Raw genomic sequence first — 8,395 nt, forward strand, 5'->3', positions numbered from 1 at the left:
CACTTTCGTTTTTCGCGATTATCTCGGAAACTATAAGAGATAGAGCCTTAAAACCTATTCCATTCGATTGCTGAGGAAATTTGGGTTCCGTATAGGCATCCTCAGTTTGTAGAGTCTCAGAATCCAATAGATTCAATTCAAATCAATTCGACTTCATTTAAAAGTACACACCGCATTGAAATAGCATTTCGTTATAAATTTACAACTGAATAAAAATGCGGGCCATCCACTTTGTGGTCCATCTGTTATTAGAATGGCTGTATGCACTGGTTAGGCTACGCTCCAACGATGAGATTTAGCATTCGAGAGTCGAGTCCCGTGATTTGTGGGCCATTGTTCTCACTAAGAGGAACGGCACTCACTAGAGTCCGAGTGAGAATTGTGGAAAAAAAAGGGGAATTTCAGTTGAACAACATTTTAAAACGTATCTGTTAAACTTCATCAATATTTTATCATAACTACTGTGATCGGGGAGACGTGCCTGGTGCATGCACTCCCAGCTTGGGAGCAAATAAACGCTCCTCGGGTTGAATGAAAAAAAGGTTGTAAAGTCGCTGGAGATACTACTCCTTTCTTTTTTTGGAGATTCGACTCGTTTTTTCTTTATATTCGGGAGCACACTCTCATTCTTCTGAGATTCCGGGTTCGAGATAGCGAACGATCCCGCAACCAACGTCCAATTAGTAATCTCCGGCGATCTTCTTGTTTTTCGAGGAGGTACATACAACACTGGGCATTTATTCGGTTTGGATTATCATAAGGTACATGGGCTTTAATTAAAAGAAGAAGTCTTTCGTCTTCATGAATTTTAAAAATTTCAGAGTTCAGAGACGCGAATCCATGTGACGCTCATAAGACCCTCATGAGACCTTCCAATGACCTTATCTCACCCTCATGACCCTGATCAGACTCCTGAGCCTTATGAATGTCGAATAAAAATATTTTTATGGGTTTTGATTAAAATTAAAGATCTGTCGTCTTTATAATTTTTTTTAAATTTCAAATTGAGAGACGGGCATTCATATGACCCCAGTAGGGCCTTCATGGGCCCTTAAAATGACCTTGGCTGACCCTCACGGAATAAAAATCCCACAGAAACCTATTCAATCATCGCGATTTTCTCCAACTCCATAATTTCCATAACCCCCAACACATTCGGCAAAAGCAATGTTGAAATTTGAATTTTATTGCCTCGAGGAACTTAAGGCGCGCGGGGGGACGACGCTGAACCCAATGTAGAGCGTATGAATATAATAAGTGTATTATTGTAATGTGAGAAGCGAGGGAGGAAAAATCCCCTGTTGGTTTGAGATGGTGCATGAAAAAAAAAAATAAGAAAATGCGGCTTTTCGCTGGGGCTTGGAATTCTCAACCTGCTTTCTCCACGGTTCGTTTGCCACTCGTTTCACGGAAAAGTTAATAAAACTTGGAGATGCCTGGCATCTTGTCTGTCCTGTCGAATAAATCGAGTATTTTTCCCCATTGTTTTTCGTTGTTTCTCTTGCGTGTGACTGAATCTTATTCTCTTGGGAATGTCGAAGGCACTTGGAAATTTGAGAAAATTTGGCGATATTTCATGAGTGTTTTACGCGCAAAAAATACCAAACATGAGAATTTTTTTATTTTATTTTTCTTCATCAAAGCAATACGAATAAAACAAGAACCACAAGTGACGTTTTTTTTCTCGCTCGTAGTTCGTTTTGATTCGTCAATTTACAAAAAATAAAAGTGAATAAAAAACTTTCCCTTGTTTTTTTTAAATAAAATCCATTCGTATTTCTTTTTGATTCGTATTCACCACTATCGACTCATTAACTGAAATATTCACCGGAAAATCCCTCATATTGGACTGTCCTGCGGGCATGACGAGAAAAATGGTCAATTTATTAGTGAAATACGACCTGTGTCAGTGTCAGAGCTTTGGTTTGGACCCGTGTTAACGACTAAGTGTTGGACTAGCGCGGGGGTATACATGAGTTTAACGAAAGAAGATAAGTTTCACACGCGGTTTTACGGTTCGAGAGTGAGTGTAGGCGTAAATCACGTGAAAACGACTGTACCACGATCTTACCTCCCATCACGATGGTGATAATCCAACGTTGTCACGACAAATTTCGAAACATGCACCATCGATTAATCGTAAATGTTGCATGGTATACACCAATCGTATAAATGTTACTTTATTCAACATATATTATTTTGTATAGATTCAAATTCTTCACGATAGTTCATGAGAATTCTGTGGATTTATCTTTATTCTAGTGAACAAAAACAATTCTTTAAAACAGCTTTCAAAAATTCATCTCATTTATTCCATCAAAAAAACTCGATTGAATTACCGCATTCTAGCACTCAAAATAGTCCCACCGATGTGAGAATTATCACAACGGGTGGTGAGACACCCTCGACCCTCGACAACACCCTGAACCCAATAACCGAGGCAACGACACCCTTAACTTCTGTCATACACCCGATATTACCGAATAATTTAGCCATATTTCAATTCACCCCAAAATCCCGGGTGTAAACGATTTTTGAATATTTGGAAAATTCAAGTTTCAAGTGCATTATTGAGAAGCCACTGAAATTTCCGGCATTGTGTATCACTCAACACTCCATTGTCCCCTCGTACGTTCCCGAAAATTAAATTATCGACGTCCAACGGCTGGATTTTAAACTATGATTCATTGAAAACTCCGAGGACAAGTCCCTCATCTCTCCCGGCTATACATCACCCAATAGCCTCCACCACGACTCTGTGAACCGTAGGATCACACTCGGATGATGCAACATCTATAGAGTTAAAGGGTCTCCCCGAAAGAAGAAAAAAAAAACGGAAAAGATATCAAACAAAGAGTGAAAGAGGTAGCCACTTTTTTCGACTCAACCATATTTCTCGGAGTGAAGGAAACGACGTAAAAGTTTTGCTTCATGGAATGTACGACAATGGCTTCAACGAGCCATAGAGCAACGCTAGAGCGAGTGCTTGATACAATCGAGTGGGACTGCAAAATATCCCAGGTTATGCGGAACAAAATGGGAATGAATAAAAAAAAAAGTGGACAGAGGGCCTTGAGCCGTCGATATCACCTGTCCAGTGGGGGATAATCTCAAGCATTCTCAATACAACCAGCAGTGTATTGTGTATCGTAACGTCCACGTCCATTGTGCTATGACAAATAATGCGTCAATGTAACTGGGATCCATCAATTCCCGAGGGTCTTTTGTATTGAAAAACATGACATTATTATGACTTACGGAACTATTGGAAAAATAATTTCTTTCGTTATCTTCAAAACATTTTAATTAATATTCATTCATTTATTTTTATTTATTTAGAATTTAAATTATTTACTTATTAGTTTTTCTTATCCCGTTGTAATTCCAATGAAATTTCAGTTAAAAAATCAATGAAGTTCTTGAATTGTCAGTAAATTCTAAATTTTATGATCCTTTTCACTAAATTGAATTCAATGTCATCCTTAAAAATAACTAGTCAATTGAATGAAATTTACAAGCAAAAAAATTCAGCATAAAAATCCTATAAACATCACTGAATGATCCATCATCATTCACGGGGCGGAGTATCGAGACACGAGAAACCCATGTACCACAATTTCCTAGGGCGTCAACACATCAAATCACGAGGTGCGATAGACCCGCATATGGTGCCTCGGTACGAGATATCCCGTAGTGCCTCGTACAATGCACAAAAGAGGCCATATTGAATATTTCACGCCTTCTTTCGCACCTCGTACGCCACTTACATTCACCGTAGTTTGTCATTGATCTGGCCCATTTATTCATATCCCCGGTTCGCATGAGGAACAATGATAACTGGTATATTCTTCGAGGAAAAATTGCTATGCCTCCGAGGAAGCACGACGCATTCGGGTTACAAAGATATCTAAACTCGCTATTAGAACCCCCTTGGTTACGAGATAACATCCTTTCGTGACTGAACTATTCTTGTTTTATTTTTTTATCCAGACGTTCACGTAGGATTTTTTTTACGGATGGAACTGGAAGAAAATCTATCCATTCAGTTATTTATTTATTACATTATTTCAGACACGGAATTTAGTTAAGTGGACGGTTAATTAATAGATTTATCAATTAATTAATTTGTGATAAGTAAACACTCATTTTTTTTCGCCAAGTGACCGTTAATTCTGCATTTATTGGCTGCTCTAATGCCGGTGAAACCCTCGGGAGCACCAGAAACGTCAAAATAAATAAAAAAATTTCACCCGAGGCCAAGGTGTCGGATCTTGGATTTTTGCCGGGGGAACGTCGACTGTCGTCAAAATCGAATTTTTCCGCCGGGTGAACGTTGATTCCGTATTTTCTGACCCGCCTAATGCCACTGAGACTCTCACTTGCCCCAGAAATGCAGAAATAAAAAAAATGTTTTTTCACCCGGAGCCAAAGTGCCATATTTAGTTTTTTTTCGGGGGGAAGTGAATGTTGATTCCGTATTTATTCGCCCCTCTGATGCCAATGAAACCCTCGGAGGCGCCAGAAATATCGAAATATAAAATTTTTTTTTTCACCCGCAAAATTTCCCAAAATATTCCCCACATCCCACTATTTCCCAAGGTTCTATTTCTCTGATCCCGCTGTTAATCTCGAGCAAACAGATCCATTTTTCCTCTCAAAAGCCTGACAGCCTACTCGTTATGATCCACAACCCATGACAAACGACACAAGACCCCGGGGATCTGAAATTAATTCAATCCACGTAGCGCCTAAAATTCCGCATTCAAACAGCCCCCGAAATAAGATGTGACAATGCCTCAAGTTTTAATAGTCCCGATTATAATTCATCCCCTCGCGAAAAAAAAGAATTACTCACGTGGCCCTAATAAACTCAAGGATAATTAAAGTCTGACACGAAATATCCCAGTTGGGCTTTTAATCGACACGACGACACGGCGAGGGATGGATCGACTGTAAAAAGGAATTTTCCACGTGGGGACATTTATGAGGACGATGGGAAATCTGGAGGAGGCCAATGTAACTATATAGGTAACGAGCTTATGCCTGGTATAAACGAAACTCGTAAAACTACCGTCTCCGGATCCAGGATTAAAGGTAATAAAAGCTCATTTGACTTGGTTCTTTCACAAGTGGGTGTAAATCAATGAATTCTGTGGCTCTGAATAATGCCAAGCTATTAAGGTCCCTCTATCATATTTTCCGTATTATATTAATAACAAATAATAAATTACGGATTCTTTTCATAGTGCGAGTAATCCGACGATAAACATCGCCATAACGTGGCATTAAAAATTTACCTCTCGTCGGTTTCCATTCATGAACAAAAAAAAATGAGCAAATTGCAAACGACCTACATACATTGGCATTCTGAATGAAGGTTGATGACCTTGGGGAGATGAGTTCAGAGGATAAAATGATGTATTTATAATTCGCAAAATTTGGCGAGTGAAAAATACGGTATTTTGAATATTTCGGATGGATTTATTGAAAATTCCATGAAATTCCAAAAGTTCCGGTACAATTTTTGGAAATTTTTATCGCACGATAGTTCTACTGAAATATTCAAAGAATTTCATTATTGAAAAATCAAAAAATCGTAGATAAATCAATGGAAACTGTCAATTTCAGTTTAATTACCCTATGAAATTTAAATTTCCAAGTGTAACATTTTTCCCCTCGGAAAATATCTAAAAAAAATTGTATTCGATTTCAAATGAGTGGCGCCGTTTAACGGAGACGCCGCGAACTGGAGGGACGTCGCGACGCCGTGAGACTTCAATATTCACTGCCAGTTTTACCTTTCACTGCCGTCGGCAATGCAGACATCGGTAAGGATTTGCCGACAGTCGATTGAAACCAGACCGAAAAAATAAAGAAAAAGAACTAATTTTTCAAATTCACGAGGAAACTGTCTCCGTAAAAAAGAATTTCGGTGCTCAATGATTTTCATTTTCCCTGAAATTGGCATTGCGAGCTATAAACGACGCTGTTGCACCTCTCATTTTCCAGCGAAAATTCCCTCTCACAATTTATTTCACCTTTTTATGACTCGTCGTTATATTCTTTTGATGTCAAATGCACAAATTTTTCATTTCCCGTAACACCGAGCACAACGACCGACGTACACCTCTTCACACAGGATGATATCGAGTCCTGTGAAGTAAATCCCATCCCCCCCCCCCCCCCCCCCCCCCCCCCCCCCCCCCCCCCCCCCCCCCCCCCCCCCCCCCCCCCCCCCCCCCCCCCCCCCCCCCCNAAATAATTGCTAATGAACACATACGGGTCGGAGTCTTTGATACAAAAGCACTGACAGGCGCTTTGTAATGCTCACTTCGCCCTATAACTGGGGTTATTTGCGAATGTGACCACTGGAATTTCAGATCTGCTCTATTCTGCTCTGCTCTCTACATTAACGAGCCGGCCTGCCCCTCTCCCCCCACCCCCCCCCTCCAACTCCCCCATACGGAATGTCGTAATGAGCTGTTTTGTTTATAAATGTCTATAAAATATTTAAACTATCCTCTTTTTAAGAATGTCGGAGAGAAATCTTTTGACATGCGAACATTGCAAGTTTTATTTGAGCCTCATTTGACCCTGAGTCACGGAGAATTTGGAATGAATTTAATTCTCCGTTTTTTATCTTCATGAGACATTTTTAAAAATATGAGAAAAAAATTCAATGCAGTTTACAAAGATTGAAACGTTATTCCGTAGATAATTTTTATGAATTATTCCAGATTTTTTATAAAATATGTAAACAATTCTATTTTTAAGGACATCGAAGAAAATTCCTTTGACATTTCGAGTTGAACATGACAAGATGTTAATTTAACCCCCATTTGACCCTGAATCACCGAAAATTTGGAATGAATTGAATTTCCCATTTTTTACCATTACAAAACATTTAAAAAATCTGCAACTCATGAAAAAAAAAATTCCCTCTGTAATATGATAAAAAAAACAAAACAACTCAAAAATCGTAGAAAACCAGAAAATTACATAGTTGCATAAACGTTTGAAATATAGTTCCTCGAATAACGATGACTAGACGCTAAAGCGAATGGTGAAGAAGGGGTTGGGCAAGGGGTTGCTAGCGCGGTATATACGGCTCGTTAAAATTCCACTGGAATACGATCGACAGTCAGGTTAGAAGTGGTATAACGCTCATGGCTCAGGGAGCAAACCCGAGAGTACACGAGGCTTTGGCAACAGGAAACCCGTTACAGCCCGACACCTCTCAGTGCACGAGACACACATTTTACCCGACATAAGCATCCTCTTACCCTCGAACAGAGGTAGAAAAAAAAAAAGTGCTGTTGATACCGCGATCCAAGCCACCGCGAGCCCGTAATCGCCGTGGAAAACGAGATACGAAATTCCTATTATATTAAATATATCGCCACACATTCTGGGGGGGGGGGAATTAANTTTCTCATTTTCATCCTCGTTAAAAAAATTCCGATAAGCACGAACTGCACGATCGAAGTATTCCCGCTTAAACCAGACAAGTGGGCACTCGTGGGCTGTAGCCTCGTCTCTCCAATCTCATCTTTTTTTTTTTTATTATTCTCTGGCAATTCTCTCTTTTTGATTCTAAAGCTTCTGGGCTCGATCAAGTACAGGGAAGATAAAGCGCGAGCGCTGTCACTCGAGCACCCACTGAAACATGACTCTCTTGTTTCAATGTTTGTCAGTCGTTATTCTATATTTCTCGGGGTATGTGTACCATCATTCATCGTACGAGTCACAGCGTCAATCTGCGATTGTAAATCATACTGAAATGCACGCTTTGTGATAAAATAATATTGACTGATTGGATTAACTAGACACTGGGGAGGTGAAGTATTTGATGAATTATGAGTACAATGATGACAGGGAATTGTCTACATCTGAATTGATAGGACGATCAGTCTCCGAATGTAAAGCCAATACGAGTCAAAAAGAACTACGAATGCATTTTTTCATTCTTCGTTTTTATTAAGCATTAATAAAAATTAATTTCCATTTTCAATTTTTATTTTTTAATTTAATAATTAATGTTGACTTTATTTTAATTCTCAATTCATTAAAAAAAATGCATTTGTAGTTTTTTTTGATTCATATCGGTTTGACAATAATCGGTCTTTCAATGAAAATTGCAACAATCAATCTCGCCTGCAACTCAATCAACAATTTATCCCCCAAAGAGACGTTTTTCTCCACTTTCAATTAACAAACGCAAATACTCTTTGTTATTCCACCAAAAGCCGTCTAGATTTGGACATTTATTGATCACGTAATGCAACTCAAGCGTGAACAAGAGGGTTAACGGAGAAGCCTGGTGGCACTGAACGGTCAGTTCTAACGTGAGTTTCTAGTTGTATAACAGCATCGGGCTATAAGGGGGGTGGGGGGG

The 8,395-nt window shown here is 39.3% G+C and overlaps 1 protein-coding gene across 3 annotated transcripts in view; it reads right to left on the reverse strand.

Moving 5' to 3' along the window:
• Positions 1-8,395, reverse strand: part of LOC107038631 (kinesin-like protein CG14535) — a 177,741-nt gene that overhangs the window by 138,973 nt on the left and 30,373 nt on the right. The window lies entirely within an intron of this gene.

This window comes from Diachasma alloeum, unplaced genomic scaffold (assembly GCF_001412515.2).
Source record: "Diachasma alloeum isolate Michigan unplaced genomic scaffold, Dall2.0 Dall_scaffold_00285, whole genome shotgun sequence".
Lineage (NCBI taxonomy): Eukaryota > Metazoa > Arthropoda > Insecta > Hymenoptera > Braconidae > Diachasma > Diachasma alloeum.